Consider the following 24,420-nt stretch of genomic DNA (forward strand, 5'->3'; position numbering starts at 1 on the left):
AGACAAGAGTGAGTGAGAAAAGGAAAGAGGGAGAGAGAAAGCTAATATAATAGACTTGAAGCACTTTACCACATTGGGGGTTTCCCCCCATTGAAGACCGGTTATGGGGTGTGGTGGGTGAATCAGAGTGACAGAGACAGACATTAGGGAAGGGGGTAACAGTGGGTGGGGCACGGGGCCCTCAACCGCCACATTCCTGGCTATGGCCTTGGCCCTGCCCTCCTATCCAGAGAACAGTGGCCTTTGTTGGGCTTGACTTTATTAACTTAAGCTGCCCCCTGGAATATCTGGAGCTCCAGGGCTCCAGTCTCAACCTTCTGCCTGATAGATAGGGGCCACAAAGGGCCCAGAGCTTTAGAGACTCCCAACTACCCAATCGTCTGCCCATACATATGTATTTATATACTGGAGTCTTGACATATCTACTGCTGTACATACGATGCAGTAGATCTTGTGTAAATTCATGCAGTGTGCATGCTTATATATTGAATTTGGATTACTGTTACAGTGCTGTTTGGCTGTTAATTGTATTCGTGCTGATATTTCTTGATTTGCAGTGTAAAAAAAATAAAATTGATTTGTTTACTATGACATTTTACTGCATCTGCTACATCTGATAAACTGTGTACGCGACCAATAAACTTTGATTTGATTACTGTACCAACACTGACATACTGGGAAGTTGGCAACAATACCAACCCATCATACTGCATGATGTAGCCTAGCGTCTGATTTATTATAGTGATACACACAGACCCAGATTAAAACCAAACAATACCAACCCATCATACTGCATGATGTAGCCTAGCGTCTGGTTTATTATAGTGATACACACAGACCCAGATTAAAACCAAACAATACCAACCCATCATACTGCATGATGTAGCCTAGCGTCTGATTTATTATAGTGATACACACAGACCCAGATTAAAACCAAACAATACCAACCCATCATACTGCATGATGTAGCCTAGCGTCTGGTTTATTATAGTGATACACACAGACCCAGATTAAAACCAAACAATACCAACCCATCATACTGCATGATGTAGCCTAGCGTCTGGTTTATTATAGTGATACACACAGACCCAGATTAAAACCAAACAATACCAACACATCATACAGCATGACGTAGCCTAGCGTCTGGTTTATTATAGTGATACACACAGACCCAGATTAACACCACTCCTGTACTTAGTGTTTATAATGGAGAAACTTCTTTGAAAGCTATTTAAAGTAGTCCAGGCGTAGGCTTAATCTCTGTGCAACCGCCCTCGACTGTTCTAACATACTAACGTCTATTACATAGTCTAACTGTGGCACCTCTCATAATAAACAACCAAATGATGTAACAGTGAAAGTGGAGGATAAGCGCACCAGCTGGTTGGGGAGTTCCACCGAGCTCCAATCCTAATCAAAGAATGTTCTGGAAGGGGAAGAAGAATGGGACATTATGCCGCCATTGAGGACAGTGATTAATGACATGCTCCGGTACTGTAGCTAGAAATGAGGCCAGACAGCTGGAGGAGCTGGCTAGTGTTTAACAACCGTGAGACGGCAGCGCCTTGGAGTAGGACTGCTGCTGATCTAGGATCAGTTTCAACCTTTTAGATAGATCTTAATGAATATGATTACATAGACAGGCCAGACCTGGATCCTAGATCAGCGTTCCTACTTTGAGATACTATGTGAATATGGGCCCAGCAACATAATATTCAATATATTCTTTATCATTGCTAACTACATAGTAGCTTCTTCCTGCACTTACGAGGGCTAATTCTATTGCAATTAAAAAAGGTAGCTAATGCACCTGAAGAGCCTTTAAGAGCACCGATGGCTACGGATGGTCCTCCAGGGTAGATAAATGGCACACTTAAACACATCCATATACTCTACATATCTGATGGTTTGAGAGTTAAAGCTAGAATCCTTAATTGCGTTAATCATTTTTGGTCTTATAAATGTATGATATATACCCATTAACCTAGTTCAACTGTCAACCCATCAGCACCCAAAATATCAGCTTGTTTTACGCCAATGTTTGTTAACTAAGTAAATGTAAACAAACAATCCTCAAAACATGGTTAAAACTATCATTTTGATATCATGGCTGGTCAGTCCTTGCATCCATAGCTCTATGAATGAGTGGTTCTACTTCTTTAGGTCCATTCCTTAACAAAACAGAGGCGGGTGGAGGCTTTATTGTTTCAAACAAATAGTTCAGCTTTAAGCAAGGCAGGTCTAGGGCTTTTTGGATGTCTGCCACAGTAGCATTTGGAGCAAAAGCGAGAACCGTCAATTGAACATATAGGACGGTGTTGTTCCTAGGATACCAGCGCCAGCGACTGACTAGCAGGCGAAAGGTGACGCTGAAGTCATTTGTAAGTGTGAAATGGGCCCTGGCTCGTGTGCCAACGAGGTCTAATGTGGCACAGCGTGTGCCCTGCTGGACCGTCAGACTCATTGGGCTGGAACAGCGGAGTCGAGTCCATTTGGAACGACAACAGGAGGCACTAACCACATAGCCACTGCTAACCATAAGCTCTTGGGTTGGTCTTAATAGTGGAAACTGACAGTGTTTGGTTGGACATGTCAGGGATTTAGCCATGGTGCTAGTCTTGCGGGGGAAATTAGCTGTCTATTATATAGCTGTTACAGCAAACTTTAGCTTGGTTGCCTCTTCATAAAGGGCCTAACTGCATATTGAACAGATATTCCCACATTGAGCCAGGTGGTGTGGTGAATGGTTCAGGGGGGGGGGTGTTAAGATGTCAGCAGCTCAAACAAGGAGTAATCAACTGACTCACCCAGGCATGAGCCAAGAACAGGAGATACACACAAAAGAAGACCGAAAACAAACTTGGCACTGGAATCGGATATGCACTACAGTAAACCAGGAAATTAAGGGTTTAATCTGTCCTGATAAGTGTAGCGAACCAACGTAACACCACGAGACGAATCATAACCCACCGACTGACTGGGTTACATAACTGATTACAGAGGTTACTGGGGCTGTTTGTGTAGGAATTTGTGACCAGAGCCCGGCTGTCCCAACTCCACATATAAACACACACAGCTGCTACCTTTGAGAGGAAAGACTAAGCCAGGCACGCTGGCTTGTGTTCAGTGTGTGTCACAAACATGTCAGGGCAGAGTCCCGGGCAACCACCCCTCGTGCTGCTGGCACTGCCACCAACACAGGGTTACAGTGTCTGTCAGCTACAGCATTCTGCCTAGCTACAACACAGTCAGACAGACAACAACCACCTCTCACCTGCTCCATTATATTTAACACTGCAGGCCTATGCTGCCTAGTGAAAGCACGTGGGTTGGTACAATATGAAAACAAAAATCAAGGCCAAGTTTACATTCTTTGAAATGTTGTCATTTAGCAGACGCTCATACAGAGCGACTTACTGTAGTGAGTACATACAAGTCTCGTAAAAAGTAGATAATTACTGTTTTGAGGAAATAAGGTTGCAATCTACAAAGGCAATTGACCGCTGAAAACGTTGCCATTGCCTCACCTTTCAAAGTACATCAATTAAATGCATCGTAATGGCTGAGACTCAGTTTCTGCAGGGGAGTGATGTCACTCACTATTGAAGCTATGGTAAACCCTAACCAACCTCAGCCACATCAAAAGCCACTTTCCTCATTTCCCCATCTAGTCATTACCAGATGGATTGGGATTCCCTTCCTTCCCACTTCCCAGTGCTCCAAGGGCCAGAACAGGTCATAATGCCTCTGCCTAGATGATACTCCGGGAGGTGGAAACTGCATGAGGTCTAAAGGCTCACACGCCCTGTGGTTATCTCTGGGGCTATTATGTCTGAGCGGCCGGGCTAATGGGTTAAGCAAGTGTCGTAGTGGAGAGCATTACCCCTCTGGTCCAGTGTTCTCTCCCTCTCTTTCCCTCTCTCTGGTTCAAAACAAGAGCATATGTTAACTTTAAATGGATGGAGCAGCTATGTTTTTTTATGGTCTCTCTCCTGCACTCAAGACAGCAGGTGCCTCACGAAATATCCCTTTCGGCCATTGTGTGTGCTTAGTAAGGGGTGAGGGGAGGTCAGATTGTTTTACGGTCTTGACCTGAATAATTATGTAATTGTAAACCATCTTTTCTCTTAAGAGTTTCAAAGGGAGAGACTGACAAAAGAGCAGCGTATTAAAGTCTGTTGATTTATGAAAGGAAACGTCTGGATGATAGTGTCCTGAACCCTTTGCTCCCATGACTGAGTCAGTTGTCAGTATTAGCCTGGAACTATCCCTTACTCAGATTGTTGTTAGCATTAGCATAGAACTCTCTGCTTAAAATCAGACTTGTGGAATGCAATAGATTTATTCTGTTTTTCTGGGTTTGGTATTAGCAAAATCATAGGGCTAACAGCGATTACGCATTTGTAGCATAGCATTGGCACAACTCACATGTTATTAGCATTATAATAGCCTAGCTCCCTCAGTGACTCTGGAGTGGTTGTTAGCAGTATAAGCCTAGCATAGCTCCCTCAGTGACTTTGGGTGTGTTAGCATTTAGCGCTGGGCCCAGCAAAGGCAATCTTGGCGGAGGTGGGATGGAGAAAGAGGGAGAGAGAGCGAGAGAGGGCGCCGGGGGCGTGTGACCTGCAGCCAGCTGCACTGACTCATCCCCGGCTGGGAACAGCCTCTCCGTTTGTTCCTCTGAAAACAGCTTCTATCCAAGCCCAGAGAGAGAGACAGAGGAGAGGAGGAGAGAACCCGAGAGAGACAGGACAAAACCAGAGAGGAGGCAGGAATGAGCATGGAGAAGGAGGGAGGGAGAGGAAACGAGTGGAGAGGGGAGAAGAGGTCAGGGTATCGATGATGCCATAACAAATAACAAGATGGCTTGGTGACACTAACAAAGAACAGGGTTACATATTTTCAGGCCCGCCAGTCTGCAGACAGTGACTGCTTTTCTTCCAGACTAGGTCACTTGGAGGTGACGTACGACCAAACCCCTCTCATATGGACTACATAGCCTAACCTAACCCATAAAGAAACAATGAGCAGTCCAAGGGGAAAAGACCAGGCACAGACCCAACCCAGAGATATACAGTTGATGTCGGAAGTTTACATACACCTTAGCCAAATACATTTAAACTCAGTTTTTCACAATTCCTAACATTTAATCCTAGTAAAAATTCCCTGTCTTAGGTCAGCTAGGATCCCCACTTTATTTTAAGAATGTAAAATGTCAGAATAACAGTAGAGAGAATCATTTATTTCAGCTTTTATTTCTTTCATCACATTCCCAGTGGGTCAGAAGTTTACATACACTCAATTAGTATTTGGTAGCATTGCCTTTAAATTGTTTAACTTGGGTCAAATGTTTCAGGTAGCCTTCCACAAGCTTCTCACAATAAGTTGGGTGAATTTTGGCCCATTCCTCCTGACAGAGCTGGTGTAGATTCGTAGGCCTCCTTGCTCGCACACTTTTTTTCAGTTCTGCCCACAAATTTTCTATAGGATTGAGGTCAGGGCTTTGTGATGGCCACTCCAATACCTTGACTTTGTTGTCCTTAAGCCATTTTGCCACAACCTTGGAAGTATGCTTGGGGTCATTGTCCATTTGGAAGACCCATTTGTGACCAAGTTTTAACTTCCTGACTGATGTCTTGAGATGTTGCTTCAACATAGCCACATTTTTCCTTCCTCATGATGCCATCTATTTTGTGAAGTGCACCAGTCCCTCCTGCAGCAAAGCACCCCCACAACATGATGCTGCCACCCCCGTGCTTCACGGTTGGGATGGTGTTCTTCGGCTTTTTCCTCCAAACATAACTATGATCATTATGGCAAAACAGTTCTATTTTTGTTTCATCGGACCAGAAGACATTTCTCCAAAAAGTACGATCTTTGTCCCCATGTGCAGTTGCAAACCGTAGTCTGGCTTTTTTATGGTGGTTTTGGAGCAGTGGCTTCCTCCTTGCTGAGCGGCATTTCAGGTTATGTCGATATAGGACTCGTTTTACTGTGGATATAGATACTTTTGTACCTGTTTCCTCCAGCATCGTCAAAGTCCTTTGCTGTTGTTCTGGGATTGATTTGCACTTTTCGCAACAAAGTACGTTCATCTCCAGGAGACAGAACGCGTCTCCTTCCTGAGTGGTATGACGGCTGCGTGGTCCCATGGTGTTTATACTTGTGTACTATTGTTTGTACAGATGAATGTGGTACCTTCAGGCGTTTGGAAATTGCTCCCAAGGATGGACTTGTGTAGGTCTCCAATTTTTCTTCTGAGGTCTTGGCTGATTTATTTAGATTTTCCCATGATGGCAAGCAAAGACGCACTGAGTTTGAAGGTAGGCCTTGAAATACATCCACAGGTACACCTCCAATTGGTGTCATTTAGCCTATCAGGAGCTTCTAAAGCCATGACATAATTTTCTGGAATTTTCCAAGCTGTTTAAAGGCACAGTCAACTTAGTGTATGTAAACTTCTGACCCACTCTAATTGTGATACAGTGAATTATAAGTTAATGAATCTGTCAGTAAACAATTGTTGGAAAAATTACTTGTGTCATGCAAAAGTAGATGTCCCAACCGACTTGCCAAAACTATAGTTAGTTAACATAAATTTGTGGAGTGGTTGAAAAACGAGTTAACTTGTTATGGATAGGGGGCAGTATTTTCACGGCCGGATAAAAAACGTACCCGATTTAATCTGGTTATTACTCCTGCCCAGAAACTAGAATATGCATATATTTAGTAGCTTTGGATAGAAAACACTCCAAAGTTTCTAAAACAGTTTGAATGGTGTCTGTGAGTATAACAGAACTCAAATGGCAGGCCAAAACCTGAGAAGATTCTGTACAGGAAGTACCCTGTCTGACCATTTCTTGGCCTTCTTTGTCATCTCTATCCAAAACAGAGGATCTCTGCTGTAACGTGACACTTTCTAAGGCTCTCATAGGCTCTCAGAAGGCGCCAGAACGTTGAATGATGACTCCGCAGTCTCTGGCTGAAAAACAGTAGCGCATTTGGATAGTGGTCGATCTGAGAACAATTAGACGGGTGCGCGCGTGCACGTGAAGAGGACATTTTACATTTTCAGTCTTTGAACGAAAACAACGACTCCCGGTCGGAATATTATTGCTATTTAACGAGAAAAATCGCATAAAAATTGATTTTAAACAGCGTTTGACATGCTTCGAAGTACGGTAATGGAATATTTTGACATTTTTTGTCACGAAACGCGCCGGCGCGTCACCCTTCGTTACCCTTCGGATAGTGTCTTGAACGCACGAACAAAACGCCGCTATTTGGATATAACTATGGATTATTTGGAACCAAACCAACATTTGTTGTTGAAGTAGAAGTCCTGGGAGTGCATTCTGACGAAGAACAGCAAAGGTAATCCAATTTGTCTTATAGTAAATCTGAGTTTGGTGAGTACCAAACTTGGTGGGTGTCAAAATAGCTAGCCTGTGATGGCCGGGCTATCTACTCAGAATATTGAAAAATGCGCTTTCACCGAAAAGCAATTTTAAAAATCGGACACCGCGATTGCATAAAGGAGTTCTGTATCTATAATTCTTAAAATAATTATGTTTTTTGTGAATGTTTATCGTGAGTAATTTAGTAAATTCACCGGAAGTGTTCGGTGGGAATGCTAGTTCTGAACGTCACATGCTAATGTAAAAAGCTGTTTTTTGATATAAATATTAACTTGATTGAACAAAACATGCATGTATTGTATAACAATGTCCTAGGAGTGTCATCTGATGAAGATCATCAAAGGTTAGTGCTGCATTTAGCTGTGGTTTTGGTTTTTGTGACATTATATGCTAGCTTGAAAAATGGGTGTCTGATTATTTCTGGCTGGGCACTTTCCTGACATAATCTAATGTTTTGCTTTCGTTGTAAAGCCTTTTTGAAATCGGACAGTGTGGTTAGATAAAGGAGAGTCTTGTCTTTAAAATGGTGTAAAATAGTCATATGTTTGAAAAATGGAAGTTTTCGGATTTTCGAGGAGTTTGTATTTCGCGCCACACCCTATCATTGGATAATGGAGCGGTGTTCCGCTAGCGGAACGTCTAGATGTAAGAGGTTAATGACTCCAACCTATGTGTATGTAAACTTCTGACTTCAACTGCATCTCTCTAGCCCTGACTAACAGTAGCAGCCTCTGTTCCAGCCATGTGTTGTGGTGGATAGAGTGGAGTCTTGTGGGAGAGAGGCAGCCAGGGAGAAAGGAGCAGGGAGCTAGTTGAGGCGTCAGGTGCGGTAACCTGAGAACGAAGTGTTCTTCAGCTGCCACCCCCCATTCGACAACAACCTCCTCTCAGCTCTGCCTGTAAACCAAACTATTAACTTGTTCCTCTCTCCCTCCCGCTCTCCATCTCGCTCCCTCTACCTTGAACAAACAGGTCTGTTTGTTCTCAAGTCGGGTTCCGCTCCAGCACCAGGATAGAAAAAGATGAGGAAAACCCACAGAACACGTCCACGGTGTACGCACGTCATTGGCCATTCTTATTAAAAACCACACAGCAATACGCTGCAGTCATCTCTCACACATTGGTTGGTTTGCCTCTGATTACGCTTTGCTTTTCCAGACTGTGAACGGATTAACTGTTCTTTGAAGGTCCCACAAACAAAGACGGTGCCGTGCAAACGCAGGTCATTTCAACAGAATAACACTCATTGAGATCTTGTTTGCCCAGCAAGCATGTGTTCTAATCAAGCGCGTTTCAGAGCATATGTAGCCTGGATTCTATGGGGCATTCCGGGTAGTGGAGCATTTGTTGTTTTTCTTATAGATCTGCTCATGCAGGCAGGCAGGCCACAGGACCGTTTGTGCAACAGTGCTGGGAAAAGGGAAAGAGAGTGGGAGGAGCCATTCTGGAACTTTTCCTGTTCCGTGTTCATGACAGATGCGAGACGCATTCAGTTGCAATACTATTGGCTCTGGCATTCATCATAATGCTGTCCTCAATAAAAGCTCAGTGTTGCAACAGGTATATAAGTCAAGCCTTCCAGTAATGACTTGGAAGAAACCGATAAAAACAGACCTGCTGGAAATAGTATTAGTAGAACTAGAAGTGAAAGCACTAGTGAGAATCAACCCCCACCACCAGATAAGGATAAACATTTTTTTTATTATTATTATTGTAAATAGCTCTCTGCTTACTCAAAAATGTCCTGAAGCCAACCACACATTCTGAATGACGCCACAGTCCAACGTCAGGGCTTATAAACAAATGCAATCGCGTACACCGTTGTGGTACGCCAAGCCAAAATCAGCAAGGACCCCAAGGCCGTCCCAAACAATGCCCGTTTTTAAAGTAGAGTATTAGAGAGCGTCAGAGGTTTTGGCGCTCGCGGCCTTGGTGATGAGGTCTGGAGAGAGAGGGAGGTTGGGGGCACAAAAGCCTCTCTATGCTTAGCCCAGCAGCTTGCATAAATCAGTCTTTGTTTTCTGAGCATGTCTAAGATTCTTGCTGCTAAACAGCTATTTTTACATCCTCATAGGCCACAAGAGATAATATGGCGGTCAGCGAAGGCCAGTTGACGCTCGAGCAGTGTGTATGCCCTTTGGCTGAGTGTCTGTCCAGGCGTCATCCCCCTCCCAGCTGGAGGGAAAGGGGACTTCCATCAGCAGGCAGGCAGGCCTGAGGTCCAGCTGCCTGGAGACTGGTGGTCAGTGGTCAGTCCCTTCTCCTGTTATCCACTGCCATCAACATGTGACCTTGGATCAGCTTTGCCTGCCAGCAACTGTCACTTTAAATCACTAGCAACAACATAACAGGTCATGGATCTGCTTTTAAAGGCAAATTGGGCACACAAAGACACGAGTATGGCACCTCTAGAGGTTTGGGGAAACAAAACAGAGTGATGATACTGGTGCTGATACATTGAACAGTGTTTTCACATAGTGTTCTACTAGGGAAGGTAACTGTCAGTGTGTCGAAAGGCTTTTGACAAACCACCCAACTGCCACAATGTGAGTTTATTCAAGGTTCCTCTGAAGTGAGAAAAGGCCTCCCTTGTTTCTGTTCTAATCAGTGGGAGTCGGTATGTGTCCTAACAGTCCTCCCTGGCCAGACAGGAACCCAGGGAGAGAGAAGAGAGACAGAGTTACAGGGTGCGGGCCAGCCGCCCCTGCAGACAGACACACAGAGCCAGAGAATAAGAGAGAGAAGGAAAGAGGGAAAGAGAAAGCGCCACGCGGGGGCAGGAAATGAGGGCTGGGAGCTGGAGGAGCGATGGCAGTTTGAGACCGAGGAGGGAGAGAGACCGAACAGAGAGAAAACGGTCTCTGTGCTAGCACTGTCAGCATCTGGCTCTGTCCAACCTGGCACAGTCGTTAGGGGAATTCAAAACCCATCTAAACCGCTGGTACAGTTCATGTCATAAACAGACATAGGAGGCCAAAATAAAATAGTTAAACAAAAAGGTGGCAAGTGTCAGTTCACAGCTATTGTAAAGCCATTGGTTTTCAATCAGTAATAAAATACTGAGCTAACACCTCAACAAGCATGAGTGGATTTAATAGTACTCCCTCCAACAACTGAATAGAATAAACATCTGGATCTATTTGTTCAGTTAGTGTATGGCTGCCTGGTCCTCCTTTCGCCAGTCTCTCGCATGTCGCCCAATGTCAACGAGACAGACCCTGTCAAATACAAAGCAGCAGGAGCAGAAGCTCCAGTTAGATTGAGGGATCAGGCCAAAAAGGTGACCGCAAAACACCTCGACCACTCTGTGACCCCGTTCTTCCACCCCAAACGCCTTCCACCACAGACGAGAGAGTTTCAGCCCATGCTGCTCCACTGTCTCACACACACACACACACTCCACAGGTGAGTTTCAGTCATCTCACCTGGCCTCTCCCAGCAACCCTCTTGGCAGCTTTAATCCACTTGCACGCACACAATCTCTATGTATTTGATATTACCTCCCCTGGCTGACACACTGTCCAAACAAACACACAGGAGACCGAGCGTTCCCTTTTACTGTACCTTACGAGTTCTGCGCGGGGTTTTGATGAGTCTCCTTGAGCGTCTGGTTAAAGTGTGAGTGTGTTGTTGTCTGCTCTCCTTGTCTTTATGGAGAGGTGCAGTGTGTTGCGCGGGGCTGCAGTGTGACCTCTCCCTCCTCTGACTTCCTGTGTAGTGTAATCAGGTGGTCCCAGACCTCCTTAACTGCCAGCAGCACACAGCAGAAAGCAGCAGCCACCAACCCACCACTAAATCAGAGGGGGAGGGCCAGACACAGGCAGGGGTGGAGTGTGTGTGTGTGTGTGTTAAAACATTTAAATGCACCACAACACATATATTTGGAAAGATAGTGAAATGATTACCCAAGAGCATCTCTGAAAAGCAAACACACACACACACACACACACACACACACCAGTTCCCATTCCACTATAAAAGTTGATCATGTTTCATTTCACTGACATTGATGGATAACTGACTTCAGCAGTCATGTGGAGAGTCTTCCTCTAATATTGACGGTCTCTTTTCCTCCTCTTTGAGAACAAGGATATGGTCATCGTTTCACACACACAACTTATCAGAACCACATTTTCAAAATTCTCCTCAGCACTAACAGTGACTAAAAGACAAACTGAAAGACAAAAAGTCGCTGGTAGGAATCTGCCGTTCTGCTCTTGAGCAAGGCAGTTAACGCCCAACAACAACTGCTCCCCGGGCAATTCAGAGGGGTTGAGTTAAATGCGTTAGAGATTTCGGTTGAGCGCATTCAGTTGTGCAACTGACTAGATATCCCCTTCCCTTTTCAGTAAGACACGTTTACATGCTTTACAAGCAGAAAAAGGTCCCTAATAATCCTGTTGTGGACAGATCTGACATCAGGCTGCCTCATTGGACTTGAATAAACGCAGAAAATTGACAAAATAAAACATTCTACTACAGTGACCGTGTTATTTTTGCAAAGAATATTCGATTCGCAGTTCAGACATAACGTTTGTATGTGACAACTACAGATAGATTTTGTACCCTGTTATGACACCAAATATGTCGTCTTCTCACACTATTCAAACCAATCAATCAATAAACAGCTTATGAAGCTCTAAGCCTATACTATAGATCACATATTGCCAACAAATAATCTTGAACTAAAAACGCCACACATATTTTGGAATTCCTGTGCATACTCGACAATGGTTAATCAATATCCAAAAACGGGACACGTTTTGTTCTGCAAACCCACACATCTTCTCTTTGTTGTGGCACCAATGTGAGGGGTTATGGTCGGGTAAACAGTGTCGCTGTGGTGTGTGTGTGGTGCGGGACGAATCCCGAACCTGGGGAGCTGTGTTCACATTGCCCTAAAACAAAAGGGAACCGGATCTGGTAATTCAAGTGAACGGAACTCAGGCCACCTCTCAAAATGGAGTGCTCACACCGCACAACAAATTAAGCTACCAATGTGCTGAGACACGAGTCGACAAAAATTGGCTGAAATTGACCAAGTGTGAATACTAAGTTCTTCCGAAACACACTTCATATGAGGCTTGCGCTACCGGTGCTGGCACATACGCAGATCAAATACACAGCTGGAACGCCTTAACCCACCTTAACCCAATTAAGACAAGCAGATAAAGGTGTTTACGTGACTAATGCCATACTCTGCCATAATCAGTTTGATATCGAAATAATAATGTGCATGTAAACATGCCCAGTGTCACTTCTTGAGACTTTAACCCATTTCCTGAATCCTGGGCCAGCTAAGAGTCTTACTTCCTGTGCTCGGTTAGTTTCCTCCTGGGCCTGGTTGCTCGGGCCACCCCCCCCCACAGTCAGGAGCAGAGGAGGAGGAGAAAATGTGCACCCCCAAAAAATTATACTATTCAAATTTTTGTTCGTGAGTGCGGTCATTCCATTAACCTTCACAGGCCTAATCACAACCACAAAAAACATCTCAGCACTACCAGTAACTAAAAGACCAACACTTCTGCTTCTCAATAAGACAGCCACATTCCTTGCAGACAAAGAAGCAGGATTTTATTATTTTTCCAGCCAGTGTCACATCTTCAGACTTCAACCAATCTCCTGAATCCTGAGCCAGCGAAGTCTTCCTTCCTGTGCAGTTTATGGTCCTGTTCCTGCACGGCCAATAAAGAGAGGTTGGAGACGGCACGGTCTGCGTGGTCGGTTTCCTCCCGGGCCTGGTCGCCAAACACTCCCCATTAACAGAACACAGCCCCCTCTTACACTGAACAAAAATATAAACCCAAAATGTAAAGTGCTGGTCCCATGTTTCATGAGCTGAAATAAAAGATCCCAGAAATGTTTAATACACACACAGAGCTTATTTCTCTAAAATATTTGTTTATATCACTGTTAGTGAGCATTTCTCCCATTTGCCAAGATAATCCATCCACATGACAGGTGTGGCATATCAAGAATCTGATTAAACAGCATGATCATTACACAGGTGCACCTTGTGCTGGGGACAATAAGAGGCCACTAAAATGTGCAGTTGTGTCACAACAACGCAATGCCACAGATGTCCCAAGTTTTGAGGGAGCGCACAATTGGCATGATGACTGCAGGAATGTCCACCAGAGCTTGGTGTCAGGTGGATGTATTATCTTGACAAAAGGATACAATGCTCACTAACAGGGATGTAAACAAATATGTGCACAAAATTTGAGAGAAATGCATATGGAACATTTCTGAGATCTTTTATTTCAGTCAAGTAACATGAGATCAACACTTTACATGTTGTTTATATTTTTGTTCAATGTATTTGCACATTGTTACAACACTGTATATACCCATAATATGACATTTGAAACTTGAGAGTAATGTTTACTGTTCATTTCTTACTGTTTATTACCCATTTCACTTGCTTTGGCAATGTAAACATGTGTTTCCCATGACAAAGAGAGAGCGAGACCGTGAGACTGCAGCTCTTTGCTTTTCACGAGAGTGGTGAGCGTAGCTTCTTGTTGTTGGCCAATCATAAGTCATCAAAGCGGCAATAGGGTACAGCCAGAGCCTCCATGTGGGGATTTTTTTGATATATTGGAATTATAAATGAAAGGAGAAGGTTAGGCTACAATGACCAAGTTCAACAGTAGGCTGCTACGTTTATATTCTAAACGGAGTTGTTTGTAACTGTGTAGGACTCACGCTATACTATTAGTCTACTATAGAACACGTCTGATTGGCTGGTTGCGGTCGCTCGTCTCTCCCTCCCTCCCTCCCTGTTCCCCATGTCACTCGCTCACACTCACAGTAGCCCCCCCCCCCCCACACACACACGGCCCCTGCTAGAGCGTCACCTCTCTACCTCCTCTCTTTATCAGCTCCGTTGCTAAGTGAAAATGGACACTTCCGCGTTGCGCTGTTTATTACTGATCGTTTCCTAAACTAATGAATATGTCCAGTGAATGCAGGATGTGCAATTTGTTGACACCACAACACAGTAAAGACTTGGATACACATTATCCTGAATGTTAATTATTAAAAACATCTGTTAAATTCACTGCTCTGTTTTGGTGGTTTACAGCGGGTCATTTCATAGCAAATTGTCAGAGGCACTCTCGTGTTGTTACGCCACCAAAACACTCTTACTGAGGGGAGTTACTGGGGCGGACTGTGATCCTCTCAAGTCCACTAGTGTCGACTGACTGGTATGAAATGGACTAGCATGAACTGAACAAAGAGTTCATATTTAAAACCAAACACAGATTTCACTTTGTTGATAATTGATTGAAACAGGGGGCTAGGTAAGAGAGTGGAGGCTTTGCCTGCCTTTAACAGAATATTCTATGGGCACAAAGTCTACGCGCTCATTTAGAACACATACGAGGGGCAAAGGGGATTTTTGTCCAAATAGAATAGGAGTGGCCCTCTAAAAAAAGGCACACAGCGAGTGACGTTGCCAAGCACCCAGGGAGTGGTCACGCATGACAGTCTAGACTGCAGCTCTGTGCATATTGACTAAGGTGCTTACTTTTTATACCTTCTCACCTTCTTTCCATCACTGCATAAATTGCTCTGTTTAACTGGCTAATTTGAGGCATTACAATGAAACAGGAAAAATAAATACATTTGAGCCAACCCATCGTGATTAACCTGACATTGGGTCAGTTATAAAACTTCAGTTCAAACTAATTTTGCTTCCAATAAAAACCTCTCCCACATCACAAGCAGGAGAAAAGAAAACCGTATTTGAAAACCACAAATGGGGGGGGGACGACTACCACATCCAGTCTGAGGTCATTAGGTAACGCTGTCTCCAGGAAAACCACCATAGAACCATAGATTGATTGCCCCATAGCCCTAACACAACCCCTCTACAGAGAGTCAGTCCCTGGTTCCCATCTCCAGCACCTGAGCTGATATGTGAGCCAGCAGCAGGCTTGATGAAGGTGGAGAGACAGGGGTGAGGAGGCCACACACTTACAATACACAGCTCTAGGCTAATATGAATCATGGAGATTCCCCCTCAATTCCTGTGTGTGTTTAAGCAAAATAGAGGGAAAAAGGAGGGAGAAAAATAAAGTCATACTGGTAAGGAAAGACACGGAGGAGGAATGGGCTGAGGAGCACCCGTGACCTATTACAGCGACCTTGTAAACAACAACCATGCCAGGTGTAGGCTAACACCAGAGGGGTATACTACCAAGCAAGACCAATGAGTTAGCCAGCTAACTTTGATAAACAACCAGAAAGTTTATTTTCTGGTTGATAAAAGGAAGTTGAACTTAGATATGCGTTTTTGGCTGTTGAGTTTAAGTAGACCACGCCCATTTCAAGCTTATCTTTCTAAAAAAAGTTATTTCAGAATATTTAGGCACGTTAGCAGGCTAACTCCTTGAGCCTGAGTTGCAGTATATATAGACCCGCATCCTCACGCTGTTTATCAACAGTCTAGCTCTTACTCCAGAGCGAGAGAGAGAGCGAAAGAGCGAGAGCGAGAGAGCTCATCCTGCTGGGGAATAGGACTACAAAACTAAGATCACATCCAACTCCTTTCTCAGTGCTCTATTCATTTCTTCCTACACTGGTCATTAACACAACAGAGATGTACAAATAGCCAGGGGACAAGATTTGAGACCTGGACAGGCTCTTCTGAATAAGGGCCAACATCAGAAAGAAAAACAGTGGCCAGTCCATCTAATGTCGTCATCATATACTGTGACAAACACTTTCCTCCCCCTGGAAATACACTGGCCGGGGACCTACATCTGCCGTGTAACATAAGGACGATCCTCTCTCCTCCTCCTCTCTGTAAGGGAAAGGCCAGCTGTATAAATAGCCTACAGTTTATGCAGAGCACTGCTAACAGCAACAGAAAAAGGCATGGAATCAGCATAAGTCTTCATACACATGAGGTCGCAATGACAATGGAGACAGACTGGAGAACATGGCGACCCAAACCCCCCCCCACGCAGAGTTCATAAAACGTTTGCTTTGCTGAGACTGACTAATGATGATTTCTGCGATGTTGCGAGAGCAGAATTAAAAAATAAACCTAACAACGGGGAAAAAAGGAGCTCCACTTCTCTCATCTTGTTTTCATATGACGTTAACAATGAAGTGACCAAACAGCCAAGGTACAGTATTCTGCCAAAAAGCCCTACACACAAACAATGGCAAGAGAAGCATCCTCACCTTACATTTCCATGTCCTGTTGAGGGGATGTATCTAAGCGGCGATGCATAGAGAGCATCCCATCTACATAACCTTCCAGTACCGTGCTATAGCTGTATGCATCAGACCCCGAGCTGCACTGGCTGGCTGGATGTGATCACTGTGTATTGATCTACCATGATGAACAAAACAAGCCTCCCTCCCTCCCTCCCTCCCTCCGCCGTCCCACAGTCCCGCTCTTTGATGTGCAGCTGTGAAATTCACACCCAGCGAGGCGCCGTCACCGTCGGACCTCAAATCCCCCAACCGCCCTCTACACTGACAGTCCAAAGAACACAAATTCATGTTTGATAGCCCTGCTATCCAGCCAAACAGTACACACACACACACACACACACACCTTCAAAGGCTTTCCTGTAGTCTTGGGACAACAAGTGTGCACTACTGGAACAACACCTTCTGCATCTTCCCAGTTGAGATAACCGAGGTGCTTTAGTTCTTACCTGTCTGTGGGAGTGTTGGTCAGCTGGGAGGCGTTATCCACAGAGGACCAGTTAGAGGCAGTTCCCCTGTCCACCAGATCCTACTAGCCCAATGTCCCATCTCTGCTGCTGTCCACCTGTCATACTGTCACCCAACGCCGTACTACTGCTGCTGTGACGGCTAGGCTAGGCTAGTGCTGCGTGACTGACTGTTACGGACTCTTAAGGCAGAGACAAGAGGAGCTCGAAGTCAGGGGTCAGGCCACAATCATTCATTAGGAAAGGCAGAGAAAGAGAAGGGGAGAGAGAGAATGAGAGGGGTAGGGGTGGGAAGAGAGAGGCAGAGGGCGAGAGAGAACAAGGGAGGGCGGGAGATCAATAGCCCTGAACAGAAACAGCGGTCCCGTGGGAATGGCCTGGTTTTAGAAACCGAGGACCGTTTTTATCTCCCTTATGAACTGGTTGCGTTTTCTTCACCACCTGCAACCCGAAACCCCCAGCGACAGACAGGGTTGATGGTTGCCAGAGTGGAGAAATCCTCCCTCCCCACCACATCCCCCAGTATGTATAGCTCCAGTCAGTCCAGGTTAGGCTGCAGAGGCCTAAGGCGGGTAAAGCATTAACTATGAGTGAGTGGGCTTAAACATTAACGTGTTGGTTGATTTCCCATCGTTCACGGCTGAGAGAGCGTGGTTAAGTAACAGTTCTCACACAGCGACCGAACACACAAACACAACCACTGACTGAACAGTAGGTACTAATCCATTTCTCAAACGCCAAACCAAATACACACCCCCCCCCTCTCAATGTTTACCAGGAAACAGGGTCTTTTAGAAGAGAAAAACACGAGAGCGAGAGAGGAGATAGAGAGACAAACACACAAGGAAAAACCATCCCTTGCTGCTGGAAGTTTCCACTTTGTTGGCATTTTTCTCCTCTTTTTTTAATCTTCCTGGTCATCTGTTCCCGACACACACACACACACACACACACACACACACACACACACACACACACGGCAAAAAGACTTCCTGTTTTGCCTCCGTTGTCACGCGGCAGGGGTCCGTTGGTCAGGGCTAACTATAGATCCCCCCCCCCCATGGGAAGAGGGAATCCTTTAGGAGAGGGGCCCTGTCCTGAGTGTGAGGGGAACTGGGGATGTCCTGTCCATCCATCTATGTCCCCTTTGGGCCCCCACAACTCCACAAGTGTAGCATTTGGTTGTCTCAATGCAATACCGAGCGGAACGGATTCACACACCGATTACACAGGTTAGATAATATACTGTACAGTGCAGGTTACAAACTCAATACCCCCGGTGACATGGACATGCAAGTAAACCTAATGAGATTTAGCTCCCTTGAGAAAGGTCTACCGTTTAGCCCAATGCTACCAGACAGAAAGGCTCTTATTGAGTGTGTTATTACCTGGTGTTATTACCACAGGTACTGCCCAGCTTCCTCTCCTTGTCTTCAAATAATACACGTCGCCTACAACGGCCGCCCTGGAGGAGGCTTCACCTTACATAAGAGGGCGGATGGCACACTTCCACCGCCCACTTCCTGTCTCCCGTGGTACTGGGTTTTTAGCGGCGGCGGCAAACACTGTCCACACGCAACAGATAAAGAAACAAGCCGCGGACAGACGATCTACAACGTCCAACTTGAAAGAAATGGGCACCATAGGCGCTGAGTGAGGGTAGGTGTTACCCGCCAGACATGGGTGGTCCAACATCATTTCCCCAACAACAAGTAAAAAAAACCTGCATAGCAACAAGAGGAAAACATGGCTACCACTAGTATGCCAACGAAATCAGGGGGCAATGTTTTACCTGGTGGTGCCGATTCGGCGTGGAGACGAGTATAGGGAAGCGAAGACAGGAGCGTGGTAGCTAGTCATCCAAGCTGCTTGCCAGCCAGCCAGCGTCGAGTCGACCAAGTCTGGTTCCTTTCCTCCCCACCTCCGTCAAGTCTAACACCCTGCTCCAATAACCACTGGCCCACAGGAAGTAGACACAATGGACTGAAAATAACAGAGGCCACCTCCCCTCCACCTCCTATTCCCCGCTCAGCTACGGCAGGCTGTTTCCACCGAGAGGAGAGGGGCCTACGCTAGCTTGGCCAGTCGCACAGCGGCGAGGCAGGACAGAAAACACCCTCACCGTCCGCCCCTCGCCAGGATGTGGCCAAATGGAGTCAGGACCTTAGTTCTCCTTAAGTCTGGCCCACAAGGCCTGCTGACAACCTGTTGAGTTTGTTCCGACCTGTTGTCATACGTCGTCATGCAAAGTTCATGACCTTACTAATAGATGGTCAAAAGACTATGATATGCCTTATAGGTCGGGGCTGCACCACTACCCATGAAGGACAGGTTCACTTCTGACAGACACAACCACAGTATGTTGATGAAGCTGATGGAACCAGAGAGAGACAGCACTAATCAGTAGAGCAGCCACACTACAGCAGCAGGCTGTGGGTGGTGGAGACGCCAGCCAGCCAGACACATAACCAGACCTTCTCACTGCCCACTGAGGGATGTGTGTGTGTGTGTGTGTGTGTGTGTGTGTGTGTGTGTGTGTGTGTGTACGTGCATGCCTGTGTCATGTGAGTTTGAGTGCTTGAGTGTGAATGCTAGGGCTGTGACGATTCCGTGATTTTGGGTAACGATTCATTCTCATGCAAATGACAGTCATGGTCATTTTTTCATTTGTAAAAAATTTGCGCTTCTAATGAATCTTCAAGATTGAGCTACGACATACTTCCTTAAAGATTTCACTCCCGACCATGTGGTTCTGCTCATAAAATAATGACCAACCTTACCCTCCTCACGGAAAACCGTTAAAGTTCAAATCCCCCTCTTCCTAAAATGAATATATTGAGACGATGACAAAATACATACATACATACCATACACACGTTTACTGTCCATAATTGTCAGTTACACATTCATAGGATTACTGTGGCAGCCATAGTGAATGCATGCATGTGTTTACATGTCCGCGTAAGTGTGTATGCATCTAACGGGGAATCCCTGGCCGGTATACACACACACTCTCCCTCTCTCTCCTGGGTCCCATCCTGAGTGTCTGAAGACAGTGACCAGCAGCAGACACAGGCCGTCTCTAATCCAATCAGAGAGCAGAGCTAACCCAGACTAAATCACATTTACTGCCCCGGGCTGCGTTGATTCAACCATAATCCAATTCCTCTGCTCTATGACTAAGGAGGAGGGAGAGGAAATGGGCCTAAAGTCACACTGACTATATTTAAAGATAAGGAAATGGAACGGACTAAATGGACAGTCGCAGACATGTGCTTTGTGGATGTGCTTGATGTCGCAAGGGACATCACGTTTTTGTTTCCTCACCAAACCACTAGAGTACACAGTGTACAAAACATTAACAACACCTTCCTAATATTGAGTTGCACCCCCTTTTGCCCTCAGAACAACCTCAATTCATCACAGCATGGACTCTACAAGGTGTCGAAAGCGTTCCACAGGGATGGCCAATGTTGACTCCAGTGCTTTCCACAGTTGTGTCAAGATGGCAGGAGCTCCTTTGTGTGGTGGACCGTTCTTGATACACAAACTATTGAGTGTGGAAAAACCCAGCACCGTTGCAGTTCTTGGCACACTCAAAACGTTGTGCCTGGCACCTACTACCACACCCCGTTGAAAGACACTTACATTTTTTGTCTTGCCCTTTCACCCTCTGAATGGCACACACACACACACACACACACACAATCCATGTCTCAAGGTTTAAAAATCCTTCTTTAACCTGTCTCCTCCCCTTCATCTACACTGATTGAAGTGGATTTAACAAGTGACATCAATAAGGGATCATAGCTTTCACCTGGATTCACCTGGTCAGTCTGTCATGGAAAGAGCAGGTGTTTTGTACACTCAGTGTAAAATGAGTATTTACAAATGATTTGGTTCAAAGAAATATAGCAACCAACACGACTGCAATACTTGACCTTCTATAATCAAACACTCCTTATGAGGGCTAAAAGCTCTCACACACTACTTGCAAGTGTGAACACTTCAATAAGTGCAACTAAAGTAAGCAGTGAGAAGCAGTTTATTTTAAATCAAGTTATACCACACCTGTCTCCTCCTACAAGACAGGTATATCCCTTTGAGGATCATAATCCTGCCGTTTCTATAGTGACTCCAGTCACATGACGTGCCTGTGTGTTTCCCCTCTAAGAAGCGTAAAAAGGTGTTGGGCCTGTTGAGGCATGTTGTTCTGACAGCAAGGAGAGACACCTCCTCCTCTCCACCAGTCCCTAGGAACCCTGCTTACTGGCCCAGATTATCACACCGATACCGACACCGTGCTTCACTATCGATTGAAGGGGACTGTCTGTGAGCATGTGCATAGTGCGTCTGTGTGTGTGATTGGAGCCACCAGGCAGCAGCAGGAGGAGAAATGTGAACCATTTCCCAAGTCAGGCCTAACGCAAGCAGCCCCAAAACAATGTCAGCAATCTCTCAAATAGTTTTCTAGATGTTTTTGGGCCCTTTTTACAGAGGACGGGGGTTGACTTGCGCCTCCTCAGGCCCAGGAGGCTTGTACACACGGGGGCAATGAGTTAGGTTATCAATTGTGGGAAAGGACCCGTAAGTAAGCTTTTCACTGTTAGTCTACACCTGTTATTTACAAAGCATGTGACAAATCAAAGTGTGTCTGTGTGTGTTCCTGACTGGGATGCGTGCGCGTCTGTCAGTGTGTGTGCCAGTGCATGCGTTCCTGAGAACTGTGTCATGTGTCTCTCCTGTTAAACTCTGCACACCACAGCTGAGAGCCTGCAGGGGGTTTCAGTTCCTTAAATGGGGTAAACACCACTGTGTTCATGGAAAGAACAGCAACCACCCCACTTCCTACTCCTGAAGCAGTTCTCTGGAACTATTGACATGCTACTCTGTTAACACCAGCGGTGCAGCATTCAGGAGTGCAACCGTTCATAGCACTGCAGATGTGAGAAACTACGGGCACAACTAAATTGCATGAGGTTAGCACTGTTTTACATGGAACAATACCTTTTCCAAGCATAATGTATTTGACAGTGGTGGAGCGCAACAGTTCACTGTAGATTCAAGACATTACTGGTATCCGGAGAACCTCATGGAGCAGACAGTGACTAACAGAGCAAAGACACCTTGATGGACAATGAGAAGACAAGAGTAGAGAACTGTGCGGCTGTCTATGTGGTTTACAGAGGTCAAGACAGAAAGCATAACAGTTTGCCACAGACAACTCTCTCCGGACTAACCAATCCAAATGGGATTGTTTTTTTGTCTGCGTCTCCTCTCCAGTGATCCGTCAAGATAACCCCACTGCCCTCCCCTCCATGACCACAGCAACTCTCTCTCCTCCCTACTCCTATCCCACTCCATCAACCCACTACTAAATGTCTCCATCCCTCTATACAACAGAGCCAGCCAGTCTCTCGTTCTCTTAACGGCATGAGCCGTAGCAGCAGCACCACCAAATAAAGCAGCGGCCCAGCCCCAGGCCTTTACTCCATCCATAACATTACCCTGACTGTTTTGGCCAACAGGACAGAGGGTTTCCGTGAACCCAGTGGACATAAACTTTAATAATCTAAAATAATGAAAGCCAATGGCCCGTAGGCTATATAGAGATTTACAGTGAGTCTGCTGTGTATGTTCCCATAGATTGAACAAGGCTAGTCTATTGACAGCCTACAGTGTTACAGCAGCAATTTCACCCAAGTCACTAGAATGTCTTACAACGCACTATATTACGCTCTGCCACATAACAATGGGCTGGTTTTTGCGTTCTAAATGACCATTTTTACATCAGTATTGTGACACAATTTTGTTGTTTACATTTGTTTGCGTCTGAGAGGAATTGTCGGGAAGTGAGAGTGGAGGCAAGTAAACACACGCGTGCCGAGCGCACACAAAGTGCCAATAAGCCTGGTTGCCTAGTCTTCTCAATTACAGTGCCTTCAGAAAGTATTCTTACCCCTTAACTTATTCCACATTTTGTAGTGTTACAGCCTGAATTCAAAATGTATTTAAAAAAATTCATTTATCTACACACAATACCACATAATGACAAAGTGAAAAATATATATTTTTTACATTTTTGCAAATATATTGAAAATTCAGTACCTCATTTACAAAAGTATTCACACACACCTGAGCAAATATTTTGTATAAGCACCTTTGGCAGTACAGCTTTGTGTCTTTCTGGGTAAGTCTCTAAGAGCTTTCCACACCTGGATTGTACAACATTTTACCCATTATTATTTTGAAACCTCTTTCAAGCTTAGTCAAATTGGTTGTTGATCATTGCTAGACAACCATTTCTAGGTCTTGCCATAGATTTTAAAGTAGATTTAAGTCAAAACTGTAACTCGGCCTCACAGGAACATTCACTGTCTTCTTGGTAAGCAACTAGTGTAGATTTGGTCTTGTGTTTTAGGTTATTGTCCAGCTGAATGGGAGATTAATTCACCAGTGTCTAGTAGAAAACAAACAACCAGGTTTTCCCCGAGGATTTTGCCTGTGCTTAGCCCCATTACGTTTAAATTTTTTTATCCTGGAAAACTCCCCAGTCATTAAAAATTACACGAACACCCATAACATGATGCAACCAACATTATGCTTGAAAATATGGAGTGTGATACTCAATAATACGTTGTATTTGCCCCAAACATAACACTTTTTATTCAGGACAAAAAGTTTTTTTCCAGTATTAATTTAGTGAGTGCCTTGTTGCAAACCGAAAGCATGTTTTGGAATATTTTTATTCTGTACAGGCTTCCTTTTCACTCTCAATTAGGTTAGTATTGTGGAGTAACTACAATCCTCAGTTTTCTCCTATCACAACCATTAAACTCTGTTTTAAAAGTCCCCATCGGCCTCATTGTGAAATCCCTGAGCGGTTTCCTTCCTCTCCGGCAACTAAGTTAAGAAGGATGCCTGTATCTTTAGGGAGGAGGTCAGAGACAACAACAACCTGTCCCTCAACGTGAGCAAGACAAAGGAGATGATCGTGGACTACAGGAAAAGGATGACCAAACACGCCCCCATTCACATTGACGGGGCGGTAGCGGGTTCGAGAGTTTCAAGTTCCTTGTTGTCCACATCACAAACTATCATGGTCCAAACTAGGGTTGCACATTTTGGGGAATATTCAAAAGTTGGAAACTTTGCATATTTCTGTAAATTCCTATGCAAATTAACCTGTTAGGGCTAGGGGGCAGCATTTGCACATCTGGATAAAAAAAATGTACCCGATTTAATCTGGTTACTAATCCTACCCAGTAACTAGAATATGCATATACTTATTATATATGGATAGA

At 45.0% G+C, this 24,420-nt stretch overlaps 1 protein-coding gene across 18 annotated transcripts in view; it reads right to left on the reverse strand.

Moving 5' to 3' along the window:
• LOC106602350 (GRB2-associated-binding protein 1) overlaps positions 1–24,420 on the reverse strand; it is a 105,160-nt gene that overhangs the window by 22,834 nt on the left and 57,906 nt on the right. The window contains exon 1 of one of the 18 annotated variants that reach the window (XM_045716565.1): positions 17,099–17,331. The exons of 15 other annotated variants lie outside the window; for them this stretch is intronic. The gene's annotated coding sequence lies outside the window, so the exon portion shown is untranslated. Of the gene's footprint in view, positions 1–10,982; positions 11,221–16,616; positions 16,728–17,098; positions 17,332–24,420 lie in introns of those variants that run through there. 2 more of the 18 variants (XM_045716567.1, XM_045716563.1) reach the window with 2 other exon arrangements.

Source organism: Salmo salar, chromosome ssa04, assembly GCF_905237065.1.
Source record: "Salmo salar chromosome ssa04, Ssal_v3.1, whole genome shotgun sequence".
NCBI lineage: Eukaryota > Metazoa > Chordata > Actinopteri > Salmoniformes > Salmonidae > Salmo > Salmo salar.